The sequence below is a fragment of the Pleurodeles waltl genome, chromosome 9 (genome assembly GCF_031143425.1).
Source record: "Pleurodeles waltl isolate 20211129_DDA chromosome 9, aPleWal1.hap1.20221129, whole genome shotgun sequence".
Lineage (NCBI taxonomy): Eukaryota > Metazoa > Chordata > Amphibia > Caudata > Salamandridae > Pleurodeles > Pleurodeles waltl.
In genome coordinates, this window is record NC_090448.1 from 25910473 (window position 1) to 25935323 (window position 24851).

The 24851-nt window shown below is 41.1% G+C and overlaps 1 protein-coding gene across 1 annotated transcript in view; it reads right to left on the reverse strand.

The window, feature by feature from the left end:
• The window catches only part of LOC138258873 (uncharacterized), a 106088-nt gene that overhangs the window by 76830 nt on the left and 4407 nt on the right, over positions 1-24851 (reverse strand). The window lies entirely within an intron of this gene.

Below are 24851 nucleotides of genomic sequence, written 5' to 3' on the forward strand. Positions count from 1 at the left end.
TAAATATAGAAGGAATCAAGGCAGTAGTGGGTAAACGGGAAGAGTTTAAGGTCATATAAGGAAGGGTTTTGGGGAGAGATGTTGCTAGAAAACACACACTCATAAAATAGTAAGACAGCTGCAGTTCACAAAATACACTTCTGAAGTTACTAAAGCCCAAAATATATCAGAACAGGCTCAACTGCACGGCAGCCCAGGTTTGGTATAACTTGAGCACAATGCATGCCCAGTTACACCCCATAGGGGCTAATGTTAAATAAATTAAATTAGCTTAACATTTAAAATGTTATATATATATATATATATATATATAAAAAATCGGTGTCAATTCAGGGTCCTTTTTACAATTCTTCAGACACTGAAGTGCAGAATGGAGGAGGTTGGTGTGGAATTCTGTGCTGTTGTGGCAGGAGATTTTAAAGCTAAGATAGGGCGGCATAGCACAGTGGTGAATCCTTCTGAGGTGGATCAGGAGGTATATATAGCTGATGGCTCACAGGACCCTAGGGGCAGAAATGTGATTAAGGGCCTACGAAGCCTGGGTCTTATGAATTTTTGTGATATCGAAGCTGTGGGTACTTATCAGGTCCCAACTTTTGTAGGTAGAGGGGTAGGTACAACAATTGACTATATCTTTGTTTCCCCACATTTAAAGAATTTGGTTAGGTATGGGGAGGTGGTTGTGAACCACTTTAGCGACCATAATCCACTCATGGTCCATTTTAACTTCCCAGAGAACTTATACAAACCAGGATGGGGAGGACCGGTTTCGGTGACGATAAAGGATCAGGGTATGAGACTTGATTGGAGACAGGTAAATATCCAGTAAGGAGTAAAAAGGGTGGTGGGTGACAACCTAAATTTGATCACGGGTACACTTCTGGCAGAAACTCCCAGCCCAGGGGAAGTTATGGATGCTATGTTTAGAGTAAAAGCTTTTAAAGATTGTTTGACTGCAGATGCTCAGTCCTCCAGTAAGCATAAGAGAGGCTGGTTTAGTAAGCCCTGTTATGAGGCTTAGAAATCCCTGAGGAAAGCCTTAAAAGAGCACCCTAGAGATAAGGTCCATGTTAGAGTAGCGAGGGCTCAGTATAAATCTGCCCTGAGGTTAAGGAAGTTAAAGCTTAAGGAGCCAGCCTGGGAGAGACTGGAATGTGCAGTAGATTGTAAGAACCCTGGCCTGTTCTGGAAGGTTGTTAACAGGGGCTTCATTGAATCAGAAACATCTGAGGGCCTGGGCTGTAATATCGCCCGAGGCTTGGGTCAGCCATTTTTGTAGTATCTTTCAGGGGAGCTCTTTAGGAGTTAATGGGGGGGAGAAAATATGAAGATCTTCCTAATTTAGCTATCAGGTTTACACTCCAGGAGGTAAAGGAGGCGTTGCATGATAGCGACAGCAATAAAGCTCCTGGTCCAGATGCAATTCCAATGGATCTTTATAAATCTTTCCCCCAGTTATGGGCGCCCATTTTGCTAAATGCCCTTAATGCCGCAGTTAGTGTGGGTATCCCAGATACCTGTAGAGCGGCTTGTATTATTCCTGTGTACAAAAAGGGGGATCGGAATGACCCCAAGTCGTATTGCCCAATTTTTCTTCTTGATTCTTCAGCCAAAATCCTGGGCCGGATCATTCTTAGGCGTATTGAGGCTTGGATGACCGAAGATGCAATTCTGAGCCAGGTACAATATGGTTTTGGGGAAGGCCTTGGTACCCAGGAACAGTGCCTAAATTTGTTGATGGTGATTGGGAAATACACTCAAGCTAGGAAAGGCACTCTAGATCTTGCATTTATGGATCTTAGCTGTGCCTTCGATAAGGTCAATCGGTCTAAGCTGTGGGAGAAACTTACCCGGCTGGGAATGAACCCCTTAATTGTGGAGCTGCTTCGGTACCTCCACCTAGGAATGTATGCAAACGTGAGGGTTTGGATAAATGGGGATTGTTCAGATGCTTTTGAGCTCGTCAGGGGTGTGCGCCAAGGATGTGTCTTGGCTCCTACCCTTTTTCTTTTGTACACAAATGTGTTGTTTGATTTTTTGGTGGAACACTGTAAGGATGCCCCTAAAATTAATGGCAAGAACGTCCCAGTACTGATCTATGCGGATGACGCAGTGCTTATGGCCTGCACTAAGGATGGTCTTCGAGAGGCGGTTAGAGCTTATGAAATGTATATGTTAGCTCTTGACTTAGGGATAAATTGCAAAAAAATTACACTTTATGGTGTTTGGAAAACCACTCAGCAGGGTGGGGGGGCTGAAGATTAACAAGCAAGTTATCAGTAAGGTTCAGGAATTCCCCTATTTAGGGGTTACCTTCGATGATAAGGGTTCCTGGAAATCTTGTACTTCCAGGAGTGGGGAGCTTTTTTAATGCAAAAGTTGGTGCCACTTTCGAGTTTGCTGCCAGGGTGGGTAGTAAACCTGTTAAGGCCCTGCTCAACCTATATAGGCGGAAGTGTCTCCCACTCTTGCTATATGGGGCTCCACTGTGGGAGCATACAGAAAATATGGCCCCTGCCATAGGGGAAAATCGCTTCTGCAGGAGGTTACTAGGAGTAGGCCAAAATATTTCCAGCTTCTGTTTGCATGCTGAATTGGCCCTAGATTTTATAGAAGATACCATCAAGATTGCTCCCCTTATGTTATGGATCTCTATTTGGACTAACAAGTTTGCCACCTTCAATAGAGAGATTTTGCGGGATTGCATGGCAAGTGAGCGTGCAAAGGATATTCCCTGGCTGATGTATATTAGAAAGATAGCCTATGTACTGGGGCGGCCGGATATGTACGAGGCTCCAGAGAGTTTAACCAGCTCTGACAAATGCTGGGCTAAGGACAATTTCTCAAAAATGTTGGGGGTTAAGAGGGAGGCGGAGGAACTAAGAAAAAAATCAGTAAGGGATTTTATAATGTTAAAGATGGGGGTGGGTCCTGAGGCCTATCTCTTGGAGATAAGAAATGTGAGGGAAAGGACTCTTATCTCGCGATTTCGCTTTGGGGTTATTAGAAGCAATTTTTGTTTTCCATTAGGTCAATTTGATGAAAAACTTATAAAACCATGCCTTTGTGATGGAGTGTCTCTGCAGACCCTAATTCATTTTACTTTATTTTGTGGTTTTTATGCCCCCTTTAGGCGTCGCTATTTACTCCCCATACTGAGGTCTAAGTGTTTCGTGCAATACCGCCCAGCCTTCCTGTGGCTGCATATGGCCTTGGATGCGCTAGTGTGGCGAGGGGTGGGGTCTTTTTAAAGGGAGCCATAACCTGGCGGAATAATATAGAGGCATTTTAAATGTGTATAAATCTGTAACTTTATTGCAGTATTATTTATCTTATTTATTATATTTAATGAATTTTCAAATGTAATTTTTATATGTGTAAAATGGCTAGTAGGATATGCTATTGGTTTCATGAATTATTTCTAATTGCTGTTTTAAGTATTTATTGGATAAGATAGGTGTAGGAATGTATTTTTGAAAATAATTTTTGAGAGTTATGTATTGTGTTGCTAATTTATTTGTATGGTTGAAAATTTTCATACCTAATAAAAGTACGGAAATAGTAATATCATATATATATATATATATATATATATATAAATATATATATATATATAGAGAGAGAGAGAGAGAAAGATATGCATAGATATGTAGAGATATAGATTAAGTAATAAAAAATTAAACGGTTTTTAAATTAATATAACTTAACTATTTTTCATAAAGATTAAATAAAAATGTTTTTTTACATTGTTTAAAAATTTGCTTTTATAAATGTAATATATTTACATTATTTCATACACATTTAATTAGGTAAGTGTGTTGAAAAATTATATTTTATGTCCAGATTAATAACAAGTGTATTAAATTATTTAACATGTACATCATACACTTTTACCAGTGTTCTATGAAGCTTTATATAAAAACAAGATAAGTGTGAATAGTCACTGGCATTATTCAGATTGTTTCCATGCATTTACATAATGCTCAACTAAAGCTCCAGTCAACATATATCACCTACAGTCTATGTTGTCATCTTGTTCCACTTTTCAGCTCACATACCAACCAGTGGTGCTGTGTGTCCAGCGACGTGCCAAATGTCAACTGTTCTCTTATGCGGCAATATTTTATTTCAGCCACCGCTGCAGAGACAATTTGCTCCATGAGAGGAGAGCAATAATTGGTTTGTGCAGTTTCTTAATAATTAATGTTGTGTACTCCGACCTAATGTGAATAAGTGTACATATGATTGGATGTGGTAGAGGCACCATTTATGGAGATGAAAGGAGAGGCCATGAGCATACCTGTTATTTGTGACATTTGCCTGGGAAGTACAGTGTACTGGCAGCAGGCAGAGCTGGGGAGTAGGGCTTGATGGGATCAAAGGTGGGGCACTAGGTGGAGGAAAACTTTATTATGTCCAACTGCTTGACTCCAGAGTGTCTGTTAGTGTGGGGCACTCGCAGTCTGCTATCCTTCTTGGATTACCATACATACATAACATACTTCAATTGCTCTGGCAGCAAGACTGGAACAGGAAGTGAAGAGTGTAAGAAATAGGGGTATCAGTTCAAGGGGTGAGATCCCACCTAAGATAATCACACTCCTCCCAAGTGTGAACTAAAAAAATCACGAAATAAACAAGTGCTTAACTCTCTGTAAGCTTGGCAAAAAATAGGTTTAACTTTGACGCAACACGTAAAGAAGGCAATATTAAAACAATAATAAAGTTGAGAAGCAAAACAGTAAAAATCCAAAACAAATGTGAAAACTAGAGTGCAACTTAATAAACAAAATAGCACCAAAATAACAAAATCCAACAAGAGGAACCAGAGTTATAAATTAATAATGGTTTAATTGAAAAAAATACTACTAGGAGGCGCGAAGTGCCAATAATAGTCGATGGCCGTGGTAGAGAAAGACCTGGATGCAATTTGACGCCGACCACGAGGGAGTGCAGGTCAAATACACTAACCAGGTTTGTCCTGGTCAAAGATTTTACTTCTGACCTTAGTCCTTTGTAATTATATTTATGTTTTGACCACTGACTCCATGTTGCACTTAGCCTAGCAGCACACCGTCACATTAGTGACCACCAGATTCATTTTGCCAATAGACTTTATTTTAGCATTAGCCACCACCACGTTAAAAGCTGCAAGTAGTTTTCCATGATGTACAATGTGCTCATGTTTTTATTTTTCGTGTTCTTTCCCACTGAGGGCTTAGGCTGATGAGAATGTACTAAGACAACAGGGAACGGTTTTGTTTTAAAGTGGCACCTTGGGATGGTGGCCAAGTCCCATCGTGTTATTTTCAAAGCTGGACCAAAGCAATCAGCATTTTTTAAATAATAAACTTCTGCAGTGAGAGGGAGGTTCTAGAATTTTCCTCTCTTGTTTGTTCAAAGTATAAGAGGCCGAGACCAGATGGACTGAGAGTGAGTAAGATCTCAGACATGGCCAGGACGCTGGGGTGTGTCATCCTTCCCGTGAGGATAATTGATGTGTCTCTCTCTCTCTCCTCGATTGATTCTGGAATCTGGTGATCTGATGCTGAATAGGAGGAAGATGAAGCAGTTGTGCCCTTGCCTCATGGTGATGCATATTTTTTAATTCATTATTTGCTTTGCATTATAATATAGATACATTTCATTGCTGTGACTATTTTTAAACGTGTGTTTTCAGCATGCTAATCTCCTTTTACGAACCTTGCAAAGTGAAGTAATAAATGTCTTCTTTAGACTAAGAAGCGCATTCCAGAGATTGTTGTCAGTGCATGAGTGTTTCAGCTTGGTCATTAGTGAAGCAAAACATCCTTTAAGTTCCAATCTACCACAGAAGTACACATCTAAAGCCCTCCCACCTACCCCCGGATGTCACAAGAGGTGCTTAGAGACTTATAGGGAGGCAGGTAGAAGTCACACCAGGGTCCAAGCCTGATCATCAGGGCAGATGTAAGGTAAAGGCCCCTAGTAGCTTGTTATATCCCTTTAGTTTTAACAAGTGGTCTGCCCATTGATCCTTGAAGTCACTTCTGTCTCCTGAGTTCAATGCAAACAGGTGCAGTCTTGTTTCTGCAGACAGTACGGCAGTCCTCCTTCTGAATCTTCTCAGGTCCAGGGGGAGGTTTGATTTCAGGTTTTGAAGATTCCACTTTTATCCCCAGTGCCAGCCTGTGGTTGGGGAGACAAACCCTTTGTCTAGCCCATAAACTGTTCCTGGTCAATACTCTCCGCTTCCCTAGGTTTGGCTGCGATCTTGCTACTGAAACCAAAGGCAGGGGCAGGCCTTATGTCAGGTGTCTTTGTGTGTGCTGGGGGAAGTCCCTCTGAAATGTAATCAGGGCCGGGCACAGTTCTTCCCCAGTCATCTTGTCAGAAGACCCACTGCCCTCTACACCAAAGCCATTTGTTCACTGTCTGGCTCCAATACATATTTCGCAGTGCTGGAGCCATTAACAGTCCAGGAGCAGCTTGCCAGTCACAGAAAGGCCTCAGAAACTTTAGGAATGGAAATACCAACTTTCTAAAAGTGGTATTTCTAAAATAATAATTTAGAATAATTCCTCTTTAAAGGGAATTTTAAAATGAGTGGAAGAAGTATTTCACTAGCTGCTCCCAAGCTTAATTTATCACTTATTGAATGTAATAAGATAAACCAATGCTAGTCTATTGGAGGCTAGCATTCCCACAGTGAAAAACAATTTTGGAGATTTTTCACTTCCAGGATACGAAGAACATTAATAAGTCCACAAGCAATTTATTAAACTAACATGTTAGTGGAATCCCAGCTAGCTCCCACAGACACAGTCCAGAAGGCTGCAAAACTATTAGAACAGCAGCCCAAATCTGTTGTCTGAACCAAAGATACGCCCACAATTTTGCTGGCCAACAGAGGTGAGTTGCTTGCCCATTCCTGCATCAATAATGTCATAAGAGGAGGCTGTAATGCCCACAAAGGATCGTGTCTGTGAGAGGTATACCAACATGGAAGAAACTGAGAGGTTAAAACTGCTCAAGAGCAGTTGAAAAGTGAAGTAGGGTGACATCCTTAAGTAAACAGATGCCATAAAGAACCTTTAGGACAAATCTTGGAAGGGACAAAGTACCAGCTAATCTGGGAGAATTTGAAGCTATGGCTTCCCGAATAACAGGGCCCAGTAGAGGTGACTTCCTGAAAAATACACATAGCTGTTAACATTCCAAAGGGATCAACGTACAATGACTCAGTGGTAGAGATCTAGGAAGCTCAAAGAATAAGAAATATGTGTCAGGATGTAAAAGACCAGAGACCCTAAACCTAGCTAGATCAAAGTTCAGCAACAGGCAAGATTGGGCTCAGAAAAAGGGAAGTGAACAGATATCTGAAGAAAGCTAAGAAGAAGCCTTAAGCAAAACCTGCCCACAAAAAATTAGCTCCTCGGTCATGTGAAAGTACAGTCAGATCCTGACCAGCGCACCAAGTGCTAAAGAACACCAACTGTCTTAAGAAGAAATTCTGGAGGTGGAGATCTGAGCAGCTTTGGTAGCGAGAACACTAATGACTTGCAGACCTCAAGCTGGAAATGTGCTGAGTCCATTTTAGGGAAACATTCTATCCTTACTCCACTGACGGCACACCGCTGAGCACTGAATTAACAACACCTCATGCTTCTCTAAACCACTGAAATCCTGTGAGAGGATATCATGTACCACCCCTAAAGTGGCCCTGCAGTTAAACCGTGTGAAATAACCACCTACCCCACCAGCTGCGACTCAGCTACCTGTCTTTAGGACTCAGGGCTAAGACAGCATTCACTGTTCATGTCATGTTCTCTTTTCCTGGTATCTCCAACAAAATGGCTTTCTATTGTTCTCTTGTCAAGTTTTATTTGTTGTGAACAGTAATTATACTGATGAATGTCTAAATACCAGTTAAGGGGACTAAATGTTTATGGTATTTTAATTGCCTGTAAATTGTAAAAAGAGATAATTATGAATAACAACTGTATGCACCCGGTGCAGAAATATTACGTCCTATGAGCCAGAAAAAAATCCCCTTGCCCCAGACCTGCAACCTTTGTTCATTGGTTCAACGTGGCAGCTTTAATCTGGATCTATAAAGTGTAACCTTTGAAGGCTAACAACAGCTTATCTCCTTAACACTGTGCTTCAATGCGAACTGGCTAACTATAAACACAAACAAGGAGTAAGTCAAAGTATCTGGGAGGAAATCAGAACTTGAATACAGCGTAATATGCTCTGTGCGGTTACAGCGTGCTGTGTTTACTGATTACAGCTTCCCCTCGAGGCTGATCAGTAAATGGCTTGCGAATTTCAGCTCGGAGGCCAAGGATTACAATTCATTGTGGATCATCGCTAAGCTAGTCTGTAGCCATTTTATATCATTTTTCTATGTAATCAACAAAGGGTACAAGGTAGGGGGGTATCACTGTACCCCTCTTGATTCCTACCGGTGTTGGACCCATTGTTCACCACCGTTATGACTAGTTCCAACACTTCGGGACATGGAGAAATATTGATGAAGTCAAACGTTTTTTTCACTCTGAAAGAGCCCACTATAAACTCATGAGTGCAACAGATGTTTTTCTCATTTCTACAATTACAACCCAATTTTAATTTGTGACGAAAAAAGCAAATGGCTAAGAAGCAAAATCAAACCTGCCATAATGATGAATACCATTCATATTCCAATAATACAAAACTGTGACAACGGATATGGTAAAATGATCGAAACAACTATTACCACTCTGGGTCACGGTGCAGGTTGTAAAACTGTAATTCAGAAGTCGAACTATGTTTTTAACTGCTTTCTTGTCTTATAGACAGGAAAGAGCATGATGATCAAATTATGCCTAGAAACCCAATCATGTGCCATTATGATGCAAAACACAAGTTATAACAGCTGCCCTATGGAATGACTTGAATGTATGGAATTGTTCCCAGGGCATGGGCAAACCCAACATGGCTGACTAGTAACAAACATCAGTAGGGAACAACCTATTTGCAACCCTGTGCAATCACATTTACATCTTACACTAAAAGACATAGCACATGGAAAGAACTATCCTTAAGGTAGTTTCACTTATTCATCTGTCTAGGTGATTTGCTAATGAGAAATGCAAGCTGACCTTAACGCCTCTCCACAAGAACATTGCTTGTACGGTTGTACAAAGAGATTTCTGTATGCTTCACACACACAGTGATTCTAAATAAACCTCAAATTCCTACATTATGTCCAATTATCTGTCACTACATCCTCTGGTACTCCTTCCGAAGAAAATAAATTATCCAAAAAAAACAATAACGCAGATACTCGTGATTGAGTTCACAAACATGGCATCCAGTCAGCAGGAAAAATAATCCATACCAACACTCCAAATGTAGGTATACCACCCCTCACGTTAAAGGGACCACTGATATTTTACCCTAATTTCACCCACGTCTTGTATGGAGTAGGAAACAACTCCACAGGACCCGGAGCAGTGACTTGGAAGTTATCACTAACTGCACAGAACATACAATCTCTTGCGTTTTTATCTAAACTGGACCACTAAAAATTTCTCTCAACCTTCTTTTCATGACCCTCATGCATATATGACCTTCATGAACTAAACTAACAATTCTGTTATGAAGTATCTATGGTACTACTAGCAATTCAACACGTCTTAAATACCAGTCTTTTATGGACAATGCAAGAGTCACAGAACAGTAGGCCTTGAATCATGATCCAATTTCTTAAATTCAAGAACCCCACCCAGATCCACCATGACTCTCCCGACCACACCCTCTTCCTTCATGACACTATCCCAAACGACTTTGGTTATTGCTTCTCCAGGAGACTTCATCAGAGAGCACACCACAAACTGCTATGTCTCCTCACCTCGGTCTTCAAGATCACTAACTACCAAACGAGACAAACAATCTGCAGATATGTTGCACACTACCGGAATCTGTTCTAACTTATAGGTAAACCCCAGTAATCTGTTTGCCACTTGGCTTTCCTAGGGGGTGACATGTTCAGCCACCCTAGTGATAAACACATGAATGAGAGGTTTTAGATGGACAATTATAAACCACAAGAAACAAAACTATGAAAATGGTCAATGACCCACCAACAAACCAACACCTCCAACTCAGTAACGAGTATGTTACTTCTGCCCCCTTTAAACTGCAAAGTTATGTGCTGTCTACAAGGCCTCTTGCATTTCCTTACTAATAGTCTTCACAGCGACCTGGTCTTTGATCATCCTCAAAGTGTTTATACTCAAACATTATTGATCACATGTGTAAGGTGCCTACAAAACTCTCAACAGATTCCCCAAGTTCCTGAAATCTCACGTTAAAGTTGAGCCTCTCCTATTTTGACATTTATGTGAGATTTAAACAGGTTATGCAAAGTTTTAATTACTGATTACTACTCATCAACAGAATCACCTCCTCAAAACAAAGCGTCTCTGGGAAGGTGGTTCAAAGCATACCTCCCTTCTAGACCTAAACAATGCAGTAGCAATCAGGACGTTTTTATTCCCAGTGAATGCTTCTCCTTTTGTTGCATCTAGGTATGCCTCAAAGCCATCCTTCCGTTTTTCCTAGTCAACACTTGGTACTTCCGGAGTCTCCAAGAATGCTAGAGGTGGAGCTAAAATCTGCTGAATTTTTTTACTATACACATTAAAGAACCAGTGCCTTGTAAAAAATGATAATTAACACAACACTCTTTTACACATCAAATATCTTTTACAATAATAAGCACTCACAGGAGGCCTCATAAACAATTGGATTGTGCTGCTTTCCGATGTTATATAAATCTGGACATGTCATACAGTGCTTACCAGGATTTTTAACAATGCCACAGGGATGGATTTTTTTCAGTTTTCTGGTTTATAATTAAACCTCACAGTTTTCTGTTTTTATTGTTTTTTACAAATAAGTACAGACAGAAACCCATTTATTTTTATTTTCTGTATGTATTTTTAAATGTGGAGAAAACTGAAATTGGCTTTCTTTTGGGGTGATTCTAAATACCCTCTGCCAAGAGTGCCAGGCCAACAGCTGCGACGATTGATAGGTAAAGGGTTAAAAAAGAAAGGTATTTTAGTAAAGAGGCTTAAACAGAAGAGATACTGCACAAGGATGATACTGAAATGTGCATATTTTCAGCTAGTTGCCTTCATTAATTAAAAGCTAAAATCCTCCATGCAAATGTTCAACACCACACTTACAAGAAAGTCATACAAACGTCTAGCTGCTTCCTAAAGCAGAAAACATGACAGAGATCCATGTGACATCAAAGAAGGGGCATCTTCATTTTATTCACAATGCAGGCACCAGTATTCAGTTTGGAAATTTGGCTTATATCCATATTTGCGCTGTTTTCCCTTGCTTATTCCCTAATTCGCACTGCATTTTGCTCTGGACATATTTTTGAGCTATTTTTTCACTACAAACTGCTGAATAGGAACAAAAAGCAGGGTGGCTGCAATATCACGATCAGCAGAGTATGGTGAGCAGCTGTACCCCAAGAAGGAGCCCAGACGAACTTATCCAGTGTACCAGCAGTGACACCTAACAGGTATTACAGCAGGAACAAATACAAGAGAGGGCTGATGCAGAGACAAAATGATCCGATGTGCAGCACAGACAAGATCGCAGGGAAGGGGAGCAGACGAAAGAATGTAGATCCAACCACATTATTTATATGTGGGGTGAAAGAAAGTTCATAAATGAAGGAGGCTTCAAGGCTAAGTATAACTGACATCCAAATGAGAATAACTGGCATCCAAATGAGTACCTTTCTCAGATGGGCTTAATTTATAACTACTGCATGTCTTCCCTTCATTTATACTATTGAGTGAACCCTCTCCTTATTTACCATCTCTGCAGGCCATACTCCTCCCTGTTAACATACTACTTGAAGCTGCCTACCTATTTTTAGGGTCGAACGCAAATGTCCCTGGTGTAATCTCTCTGTGAGCTTTTAACCACGCCCATGTCAAGCCCATCTGTTTTGTTGGTGCGTGGGCTTGCCTTTTAAAATTAGCTTGATTTCATTAGTGGAAGGCATGCATACGTCATGCCTTTTTCGGTGTTTAGCCTGCCTCGAGAGCACCGGCCAACTACTGAAAACATACAAGGCTCCATGTTTTCCATATGGTTTCTGCACTATTTTTTCTCTTTGTTGCGTACGCAGCGCAATCTCGCGGAGGAAAAATCAAGCGCTTTGCATGACATTGACCCTGTTTCATAGATATTTGCACTTTTGCGGTTACATGGATAATTGCACTTTTGCAGTTACATGGATAATTGCACTTTTGCAGATAAGTTTAATTGCGAGCAGACTTCTGAGTCCTTTTGTGTAGTGGCCGTCGGCTTGCTTATGTGAAACTGTTTTACTTTTCAGTTTATGTGGCAAGAAAAGTCCGGTTAGGAGTTTACAACGCTAATAGCTTTAACTCGAGTAAACGCAAGACCCATGCATTGCAAATGCTTGTTTTCTTTTGCAACTGTCCACACCTCAGCCCACTGATCACAACCTCGGCTTTCTTTTTTAAAAGGATTAACCATATCATTGTAACCTAACAGCACCTAATATTTTCTAGCCCATCAATTAATTCCACCAGTCATTTGAATGAACTCACATGCTCACTACTAAAGACTAAAGCCCAATAATTAACTTACCACTAGGAAACTGAAGTCAACACTTGTGATGATTATCTGAGAGTGCAAGACAAACCAATATAGTCTTATAGCCCACTGTGGCGGGCTATACCCGCCATCAAAAACCTGCTCTGGTGTTAAAGGTCCCAGCAGGAGGGCTATAATGCTATTAGAATATTCCACCACTAGAGGGCAGAATGTTCTTGAGAGAGCGTAGTTTAAATATTACCTATTCTAGATGTGAAATGCTCATATTTAACAAATGCTGTATTAATAATATTATTCATTGAAACGTATTTTAAACGTGGAGAATTTTTCACATGCGTAAACTAATGTCAACTGTAAACAATAATTGTTTGTATTATGATTAACTGAAAACATTAAAAGACTGCATTTATTAGAATTCATAAGCCTTAAGTTAGCATGAGTCGAAAACTAGCTCTGTAGCTCTCATATTAAAGCGTATTTTTCTGTTTCTCCAGTGTACTGATTTGCAAAAGGCCATGAACCAGCAATTGTTCTTTTCTTCACTTATTTGCAACAATGCTAAATTTTCTCATCCGCATGCTAGTAGCTTTAGTATAAAAATTATGGACTTCGCAACAAACATGGACACTTTCAAGGACATTGAATCGCGGAGAAGAGAACTCTTGACCCGAAGTGTGTGCCAGAAAATGAAGTAACCCCGGATGTGCCACCTACGAAAACGTCAATTATAAAGACCAATTAGAAGCACGAGAAACATCATAGAATGACAAATGTATTACTTAATGTATAAATTGATAGGTTACAGATAGTGGGGTGTAGTGACTGACCAATAGGATTTTGGGGGAATGTATTTCGAAAAAGGGATAAAAACTCATGACACAAGGAACAAAGGGCATTAGGTAGGGAATGATATCGATTGCATCCAGAAACTCTGTCACTCTATTTGGTGGTCTGAGACTTAGACAAAACTATCCTCATCCATAGACTACCCTTTTACACTTTCTTCCTTATGAGGGAAGTGTCCCCTGCCCTTAGCTTAGATAGACTGACGGCGATTTAACTGATGTCCTGAAGACGAAGACTGACCCTGTATGCTGACCTATTCCGAGGAGAGTAATTATACCGTTGCTAATGGAAATTCATTTATTTTGCCTTTCCTTTCTAGGTACCAACTGCTGTGTGTTTTGATTAGAGACCTTAGTTAGACGTTTCCCAAATTGATGTTCTAAATTGTTTTGCATGAAGCCCAACATGCTAATGCTAATCAGTGGCTAGATGAGGTGTTCATCTTAACTGACGTAACTGACGTGACTGACATGGTGTTATGCTGAACTAAGACCTTTAGGAGGTTCTATGTATTTTGATTTGTTATCTTCATATGGTTATCTTATATTTGTGATCTTTTGCATTGATGAAAACTTACCATAGTCGCCGCTTTGTGATAATGTTCTTTGCTTCTTGGTTTTGAGATTAATACATTTGCTATTAGATTGTAATCAATAGGGAATAAAATTCATAAAACTTCAATAAGGTGTGGTTATTCATGACTGAAAGGTCATGGTTGCGTCGAAGATTTATTAATATCTAAAGTGAAATATATTGTGGTGATATATGTTAACAATATTATTGACATATGGTTTGATGTATTGATCAGTTGTCTCGTCTTACGGTGTCTCACCACTGGGTCCAAAGATTCATCGACCTAAAACGAGTCCTGATGTGTATAAATTAACATAGACGGACGCGTTAACAGTTCTGGTAGCAGAGCGACGGTTTGGCCCTTGGGGGCCCTAGGACGGAGTTTCATTGTTTTAATTTGTTTTTCTGTGATAATGCAATTTGGAGAGATGATGGGTTGCTTGGTTCGCCATGGCTTTCCCGGGATCTCGGAGCCTGCCTAAATGAGTTGGGAATGTTCTCGGCGCCATAGTATGTGTGGTTAGGGTCTTTGCGCTTACCTAAGCTTATGCATCTTGCAGGTGGTTGTGAAAATTTGCGTGTATTTAGGCCAAATTAAGTGTTGTTTAGCAGGAGTGGGCGTACTCCACAGTATGAGAGTAGGGAAGTTGGCATACTTCATGTGAATGTAGCGCTTATTGCTCAAAATTATCCACGTGGTTGGTTGTTGTGTACGGACCTGTTGAGGTCTAACACTCCGGAGTATGATGATAAATGTGGTTTATGTTGTGATCTGTGCGGTTTAATAGGTCAATCGGGCGTGGTTGACAAGTCGAGTTTGAGTTATGATGTATGTGTGAAACCTTCGATGGAGATTTGACAAATTCTAAAGTGCACTAGGAGTCATTGACAAGTCAAGAGTAGGATTTGCAGGTCGAATTCTGCTTGCGTATGTGGGAACTGAGAAGGAGAGAGTAGCGGCCGAGGCTTCAAGTGAAATCTCTGTAAAGTTCTGAAGCAAATGTGTTACCCTTCCTGTAGTAAACCGACAGATTTGTGTTGTCATTTTAAGGTGCTCGCAATAATTTGCATTCGTTTGTATGAGTTGTAAGGGGTCAGTGAAGAGTGGACGAGCCGCAAGACTTTGTCAGCTGCATTATGTGTGAGTGTGACGTCAGTGGTGCTGCGCTGAGATAGGTCAGATTTCGAGAGGCGTCGCGCACGGATTGGCTGCTGTCCGTGAGAGGCAATAGGTTGAGAAAGGGCAGGTGAAGAGCGTCCTGGGAACTAAGCCATTTCTGATTAAATACGAAATAAAGAATTGCAAAAATGAATTTTGTCAAGGCATTCAAAAGCGCTTTAAAAGGAGACGTATATATTGTTGCAACCGATGGGGAACCTACACCACCTGAGGGTACTCCAGCTTATACAGTTATGGAAGAAAAGGGTGTTGCACCTTGTTTATGGATGAAACAATGGCGCAAATTAACAGAGAAAGAGGGGTGTCTAGCGTTCCCAGAGCACGGGACATTTAATCCAAAGGTGCTAGAAAATTTGAGGTGGATGTTAAGTACGCAGAAACCACCTCCGAGACCGGCACAATACAAGGCTTTGGCGATCTGGGACTTGATGGCTATTAAACATAGACAAGAAAGGTTTCAGAGAAGACTAAAAAGGGCGGAAAAATCCTATGCAGAAGCTAGATGGGATAATGAGAACAAAATGTGGAGACGGGGAATTGTAGATGGGTTGAAGTTATTTCCAGCAATAACACAGGGAGAAGAGACACAGGGAAAGAAAGCCTCCCGCAAAACCGACAAAGATTCAGGCAAAACTAAAGAAAATAAAAGGTCCTGGGAAGAGGAAGATGATTCAGATGATGAGGAATTTATGGATAGACTGTTACATGATCGTCCGCCACCGTATGCGGTGAGTGACAGTGCTCCAAGTACTAGCTTGGATCCTGGGAACCAGACGCAGGAGAAGGGAGTTACTGATACAGTACAGACTAGCGATACAACCTCGATACAGAATGGTGTCAGTGTACCCACTGCACCAGACTTGCCGATACAGTTGCAGCCTCCACCGCAGATAAAAAGAATTTACCCTGATGTCCCAGTGCTTGAGACTACCACGAACTTGGTAGTGCAGTCAGACCCGATATATACAAAGCCAAGGTTAATACAGATTGAGTCGACTCCGAAGCTAGTGTCTCAACCGCTACAGCTGATACCTGGGTATAACCCTGTAGCAGGACCACCGTTAGTACCTGTACCGGGTACACTGGAGCAGACCTATGGTGTTGCAGCTCCAAGAAGCTTAGGGGCAGGTCAGACACCTGCCGCTATATCGCTACCTATTACTGTTGGTCCCCCGGTGCCGTTGTATGCACAGGATAAAACAGGGACATGTGAACAGGGAGTTATGACTCAGGAAGCGATAAGAGGAGGGCCTATGAGAACTCCACAGATAATGGCCCCGGGAGAACAAGTATATGAACAACCGAGACCCTTGATGGACCTTAGTCCAGTAGGAGCATCTCTCGAAGCGATGCGTCAAGCAGGGTTGGGAGTCTTGACTCCCCAAACTATGAGTACGAATACCTCACATTCTCCAATGATACATGCAGGGAACATTTCACTGCAGGGTTTTTCAGTACAACAGCTAAATGAGTGGTTAGAGAAAACTTGCACCTCACAGAAGACTACAGTGACCACAGTTGAACCTGAGAAAGAAAAACAAAATGAATACTTGAATTTTGTACGACTAGGGGCAGAAGCTGCCGAGTTAGTGGAAGGAACAATGGGAGTAAATAGATTGGAATCATACACTGAGGCAGAATTGAGGTACTTGTGCCCCAAGATTACCAAAGAGGTGAGCAAAGTACATCAGAAATTAGCGAATTTGGCAGACAAATACAATATCGATATCGGAAACACTAAACATTTAAAAAGAAGCTACAGATTAGATTTTGACTCTAAAGATTTTGAACACATGAGATCTGCAGGCATGAAGGCATACCTGAAAGAACTGTTGCAAAGTGCACAGATTTGGGGTGCATTAGAGAAATGGGAAGGCCGATGGGCAAAGAAAAGAGATAAGGGAAAGGGAGATAGCCCAGGGTCAAATAAAGTTGGGACCACACCTAATCTAGGTACAGTGAAAATCTTACCTATGAGAGAGACAGCTGGTGGTGTTTTAGTGCATGTGCCATGGACTAGAGGAGACATTTTATCATTTACGAATCATTACCCTAGGTTAAGAGAAAAACCGATCGAGTGATATCAACAGACAGATAGGTTTGTGAAGCTTGCAAAGTGTCTTTGGGAAGACTTGAATACTTTGTTTGAGATCATTGTTCCGCCAGATTTGTGGCTTGAGTGCAAAAGAGGGGTAGATTGGCCCACGAAGGAGCCGGCAAGAGATAAGGTGACTGGAGCACCTTCAGAAGAGGTGATGAAATATTATCATAAAGTAATTGAGTTTTTGAAACAAAGGTGTCGCCGAAGGTGACCGATTGGCAAAAAAATCGACCGGACCTCTCAAGAGGTTAAAGAGTCAATACATGCATATTACGAGAGATTATTAAAAGCGTTCAAACATTACAGTGGTACTGAGACTATCGAACCGAAGGACATGAATCATCTTGTGTTTAGGTTTGTCGAAGGGCTGAGGCCGGAGGTCAGCCAGATGATTAAGAATCATTTGATTTGTTGGCAAGCTAAACCGATTGATGAAGTATTACAGTATGCAAAATACTGTAGTGATGAGATTGAGTTAAAACAGAAAAAGTTGAAGGAGAAAGTGATGGTGATGCAGATAAGGGCTGCACAAGCTGGAATACAGGGGAATGGAGTTCAGCAAATGATACAGCAACAACCGCAAATGAATGGTGTGTTTCAGGCACAGCCGAGAGGTAGAGGTCGAGGATTTGTGAACCGTGGTTCGGACATGAATAATGTTATTATTCAAAATGACGGTCAGGCAGTGAAAAAGATGTCACCATGTCATGCATGCGGGGGCATGGGGCATTGGAAATGGGATTGTCCGAATATGGTGCAGGATGGTGCAGTTCAGCAAAGCATTAATGTCTGTACATTACAAAATCCACGAGGTCCAAAAATGAGACATCAAAACCCGAATTTTCAGAATAATTTGGTACCAATGCCAGGGGTACAACCCATGCAGCAGATGCAAATGCTGCGTTTCCAGTCAGTATCAGTGCAACCAATGCAGCAGCAGATTCCTATGGTGCCTAGACAGCAAATGCAATTACCCATGGCTCCGATGGGACAGCAACAGGTGATGCTTCCTCAGCAGGTCACAGGTCAGGTAACCAACCAAAACAACACTGTGCAACAATTCCCATTACGAGGTGAAAGTGGCATGAATGGAGATTGGTCAGATGACAGTTCAGACAGTGAAGAGTGCAGGCTTGCAGCATCTTTAGAGGTGGATCAGAGAGGCCCATATGTAGAGGGAAAAGTAATGGGCTATAGGGTTTCATTTTTGGTCGACACAGGAGCTACACGCTCTACAGTTCGAAGTGCAGAAGTACCGAGATTACCTCTCTCAGGGCGTACCATACGAGTGGTTGGTGTGGCAAACCAATATCTGACTAATCCAATTACTGATCCAGTGCAGGTTGAAATTGGTAGTTTCCAAGGCCTGCATAGATTCGTTGTATGCGATTCAAGCCCAGTATCCTTACTAGGAAGAGACTTACTATGTAAAACAAAATGTTCGATTACCTGTTCCAATGATGGAATAGAGGTACAGACAAACAGTGACGATGAGGGAGATGAGAGTCAATTCATGGAGGAAGGAGGAGAGACTAATGAAGATTACCCTTTGATTACTTTATTCCCAATGCATACTTTGATCGATCTACCTGTCGATTTACAAAGAACTGTAACAGAGAAAGTGTGGGATTTGACTGGGAAAGAAGTAGGGTTAATCAAGGGAGTAGAACCAATCAAGGTACAGATAAAGCCGAATGCAGTGTTCCCACAAGTGCCACAATACCACATGACCCAAGATGTCCTCATTGAGGTATCACAAATAATTGCAGATTTTCTCAGACAGGGAGTCCTGAAAGAAGTTTGGAGCAGTCCGTGCAACTCTCCCATTATGGGTTTGAAGAAGCCCTGTGGAAAAGTTCGAATTGTGCAGGATTTAAGAAAAATAAACGAAATTGTGATAAAATGCTGCCCTGTGGTACCTAACCCAGCAGTAATAATGTTCCAGGTTCCATGTGATGCTGAATGGTTTACTGTAGTAGACCTATCACAAGCATTCTTCTCGATACCTCTTCATGAAGACAGTCAATTTTTATTCAGTTTCAAATTCCTGGATAAGGTGTACAGTTGGTGCAGAATTCCTCAGGGGTTTTCTGAGTCACCGTCCATTTTCAATCAGATATTAAAAAAGGATTTGGAACCTCTTGTGCTGCCTTTTAATTCAACTCTTGTGCAGTACATTGACGATTTGCTGATTGCATCTAAAACCAGAGACAGTTGTAAATATGATACCATTGCATTGTTGAATCATCTGGGAAAGAATGGACACAAGGTGTCACCCAGAAAGTTGCAATACTGTCAAAAAGAAGTGAAATACTTGGGACATCTGATTGAGAAAGGGTCCCGAAGAATATCAAAGGAAAGAATAACAGCTGTTTTGCAGATGAATCCCCCAACAACAAAAAGAGATGTCAGGATGTTTTTGGGAATGGTGGGCTACTGTCGCCAGTGGATACCCAACTTCTCGATCATCTCAAAACCTTTAATAAAATTGACAGGAAAAGAAGTCAAGGACGAACCATACACAATCACTTTGACAAAAGAGGAGCTTGAATCATTTCTAGAATTGAAGGAATGCATGTGTAGGGCTCCAGCATTAGGAATGCCTGATTATGAAAAACCTTTTCTGTTGTTCTGTCATGAACGTGATGCTTGTTCTTTGTCTGTTTTAACACAGGTCCACGGAGATGCAAATCGCCCTGTAGCATATTTTTCAGCTACTTTGGACCCCGTCGCAGCAGCCTTACCGGGTTGTTTGCGAGCAGTTGCAGCAGTTGGTCAAAGCCTTTCACAATGTGAAGGCATAGTCATGGGATACCCCCTGACAGTAATGGTTCCACATTCAGTTGAAATTCTGTTGACACGAACTAAGACACAACACATGACAAATGCACGACTTACTAAATATGAGACGATTATACTGGGGTCACCAAATGTCACACTAAAGAGATGCACTGTGCTGAACCCGGCAACCTTACTTCCCAATGAAAATACAGAAATCAAAGATGGGGAAGAGTTTGAGCATGATTGTCTTGAGGTGACTGAGCTCTGTACCAAACCTCGCCCAGACATACAGGATACCCAGTTAAAAGAAAATGATTGCATTATGTCTGTTTATGGGCCCTGTCTAAGAGATTCAGCAGGAACATTGAGAGCCGGTTACGCAGTATGTACTATAACTGGCATAGTCGAAGTCTCCTGGCTCGAGAAAGTGTTTTCTGCACAGGTGGCAGAATTAATAGCTCTTACAAAAGCATGCCACGCAGCTGTAAATTTGAAAGTCACTATCTATACTGACAGCAGATATGGATTTGGGATTGTGCATGATTTTGGCCAACTCTGGTCACAGAGGGGTTTCATGACCTCCTCTGATTCTCCTGTGAAAAATGGTGAACAAATAAGAGATTTGTTACATGCGATTCAGTTACCTCTTGAAATTGCTGTGGTAAAGTGCAGTGCCCACACCAGATCACAAGACTTTGTGTCAATGGGAAACGGCTATGCAGATCAAGTTGCAAGATTTTGTGCATTAAACTGTATATCATTTAAGGAGCAGTGGGAATTGTTACCACAACCTGAAAACGACACGTGTTTAAGTCTAGCATTACGAGTGGTTGATACCTTAGATGAACTAAAAACATTACAAAGTTGTGCTAGCAAAGAAGAAAAACGTTCCTGGCAGAAAATGCAGTGTGTACAAAGAGCAGGTGATCTGTGGGTTTCAGAAGAGGGAAAACTGGTTCTGCCAAATAGTCTTTTGTCGCAGTTTGCACGGTTATACCATGGGCAGGCCCATCTAGGAAGAGATGCCATGATCAGATCCTTTAAGATTGATTGGTTTAATCCAAAATTCAGACATGCCGCAGAAATCACTTGCCACAGGTGCGTCATCTGTCAACAGATGAATGCTGGAAAAGGAACTGTGGTAACTTTGAGCCACATTGGGAGAGCTGGAGGTCCATTCAACAAAATGCAAATGGATTTTATTGAAATGCCTGTTTGTGGAGGATTGAAGTACGTGTCGGTGATTGTGTGTGTTTTCAGTCATTGGATTGAGGCATTTCCCACACGTAGGAATGACAGTCTTACAGTTGCAAAATTACTACTCAGAGAATTAATACCAAGGTTCGGGTTTCCGGTTTCTATAGAATCAGATAGGGGAAGACACTTCGACAATGAGGTGATTAAACTTCTGTGTGCCGCACTCAACATTGAACAAAAGCTGCATTGTAGCTATCGCCCTGAATCATCAGGACTAGTTGAACAGATGAATGGTACCTTAAAATCAAGGATAGCAAAAATGTGTGCTGCAACAAACATGAAGTGGCCAGATGCTTTACCTCTAGTACTGATGTCTATGAGAAACACCCCAGATAAGAAAACGGGACTGTCCCCCCATGAAATCCTCATGGGCAGAGCAATGAGATTACCAGCGGTACCTGCAAATGCGCTAGTGAATATTACAGATGATATGGTGTTGGATTACTGCAAAGGTTTGGCTAATGTGATTCGCTCTTTCTCTCACCAGGTGGAAGCTAACACGTTGCCACCAATTGACGAACCAGGACACTCTCTGCAAGCTGGAGATTGGGTGGTTGTCAAGAAGCACGTGAGAAAATCGTGTCTTGAGCCGCGCTGGAAGGGGCCGTATCAAGTAATATTGACGACCACCACTGCTGTGAAGTGTGCCGGGGTTCCCAACTGGATACATGCCAGTCACACAAAAAGGGTAACGAGTCCTGTTGAAGAGGAAATTGAAGTCTCCGGTACACCAACTTCAGGAAGAGAACTCTCGGAGTCAGAGATCAGTCAGGAAGGAACTGAGACTACCAGAGAGCCCACTGAGAACAGCCTTGTCCCTCAAACTGTCAATGAGTTTGAGAGGTGACAGAGTGCCTATCTCAGTTGAGGCAGCAGGAGAACTAAGTCAAGGAGAGGTTCTCCCAGAAGTAGACGAATACGATTTAGAGCCCGAACTCAGCATAGAACAGGAAGACGAAAGAGACAGAGAAATTGTCGATACAAATCAAAACGAGTCAGAGGCTCCTGAACCAGTTGCAGGTCCGTCAAGAGAAAACACCATATCACAAGAGGAGGGTGCTGTCCAACGTCCTGAAGGGAAACATCGAACCAAGACACACAGAGGCGATAATTGGCCAGAAAAGTCACATCTTAAAATAAGAGAGGTATCAAACGAGACAATAACAGAAGAAAGTGATACTTCACAAGCAGATGATCTGAGTGAAGGAGAACAACAAGGTGAACGAAGGCTAAAAAGGAAGAGAATAGCAAACAGAAGATATACAGGTCCTGAATGGGCATATGCTACAACCTCTGAATGGCAACAAGAATTTTTAGCATTCTGCTTTGATCGAGAAATACCAGGCCAATACTACGGTACCTGAAGATATTCAAAGGGAAAATTCGGATAAAATTGAATTCGTGAAAGCTGAAACGAGAAAGAGTCTTTAGAAACTACCGGAAAGTGACACTAAACCTGGATTTGACTTTAAAAGAAACCTGATTGTGACAAGCTGCTAACCTGAATTGACGAAAAGGTCCTGGAGTGAATGAAGACGTTGTGATTATACTAAGAAAAAAAAAAAGTTTGCTTCTCAGAGTTGATTGTTGATCTGCTATTCTGATTCTATACAAACATGGCTTACAGTAGCAAAGGAAGTAAGGTGTGTGGTTGGTTAGGTCTTATAATAGGTGTTGTATGTGCAGTAATGATTGTGGGAGTGATTGTGGGAATGCCATGGAGAGAGAGAGAAACTATTAATGCAACTTCAAAACCTGAAACTACCACTACTAAACTATCACCGTGGGAGAGATTTGAGCAAGACGCACGACATATGCATGAGGGAACTAATGCAAAAGGGGAACTTTCTACTAACGTCTTCTATCGCTTGCTAAATGAGTATGTGGAAACTATGGATGCGAAAGATTGTTATGTATGTACTAAAATTCCTTTGTCTGTGCAGGAGGGAGTCACTTATCATAGCCTCCCTCTTACTTATGGAAATAGTTGCAGCTTGCTATTAACAAGATTCTATAATCAAGAGCATGTGCAATACTTTTATTCAAATTTGGATGTTGTGTTTTCTTTTGTGCCTGTGATTGAATTCCTAAATGAATTAGCTAAAGAGCATGATATTAAAAGTTAGAGGATTTTTTGAGCCAACACTTACATTTGGAACTGCTTATGCACATCGCAATAATTTGACTTGCTTATTGTCTCCTGTAGAGAAAAGCTTTTTAGATCACACAGATGATAGACGCAAAGCACTGAAAGAAAGTTTAGAAAAAGGCCTAGAAAAACGTACTTATGCAAATGATTATGCTTATACTGCAATTAAAACACAAGGCAAATTAGCTATAGATGCATTACACGTAGGTAGACTCTGTATATATAGACCAAAATCCGATCAAGACAATTTGTTTGTGGGTACGAGTGAATGTAGGCATGTGTTTTTGTTTCAGAGTAAATGGACCTTTATGTTAAATGGACAAGACCCAGCGATTCCTGGAATCTATTACATCTGTGGGTTAAATGCATATTACCGTCTCCCTAAGGGATGGTATGGGACATGTTATTTGGGAATAGTATTTCCAAAGATATACCAGATTGATGACTTGAAACAAATACCTAAAACGTCTGAATTACAACATCCCAGACAAAAAAGAGAATCAGTGGCGGCTGTCATTGGTGATATATTTGGAGCCATAATCCCATCAGTAGGGGTTATCTTGAATTCTATGAAAATTCAAAAGTTGTCTACTATTGTGGATAACATGCTGACAAATTTTACAGGAGCTATACTCCTGATGGATACTGAACTTGCTGCAGAAAGAGCTATGACTCTTCAAAATCGGCTTGCTTTAGACATTCTTTTAGCAAAGAGTGGAGGTGTTTGTAAAATGCTTAATGAGCGTCATTGTTGTTCATTTATTCCAGATAGCAGTAAGAAAATTAGAAACATACTTACTAACCTTACCAGAGATAGTACAGATTTGAAGGATCTCAAAGAACTTGGTGTTTGGGAAAAATTTGGAAAAGGAATTGCCCGAGTGGGAAGCTGGTTTACCAACATTTGGAATGGGGTACTTGCAAAAATTATGATGGGTCTATTAATTGTTTTAATTTGTTTATTAGGATTATGGGGAGCATGTAGAATCAATGACAAGGTAAAAAGAAATTGGACTAAAAGAACCAAAAGAAATGAAGAAAGTGAAAGAGAGAAAATGTTCAATGAAATATGGGAAAGTTCACATAAAGGGCAAGATGTTGAAATGCGTATTATGCGCAAGGTGAAAAATTAAGATCAAAAGATTGTGTGATGACGAGCGTCATCAGAGGAGGGACTGAGAGAGCGTAGTTTAAATATTACCTATTCTAGATGTGAAATGCTTATATTTAACAAATGCTGTATTAATAATATTATTCATTGAAACGTATTTTAAACGTGGAGAATTTTTCACATGCGTAAACTAATGTCAACTGTAAGCAAT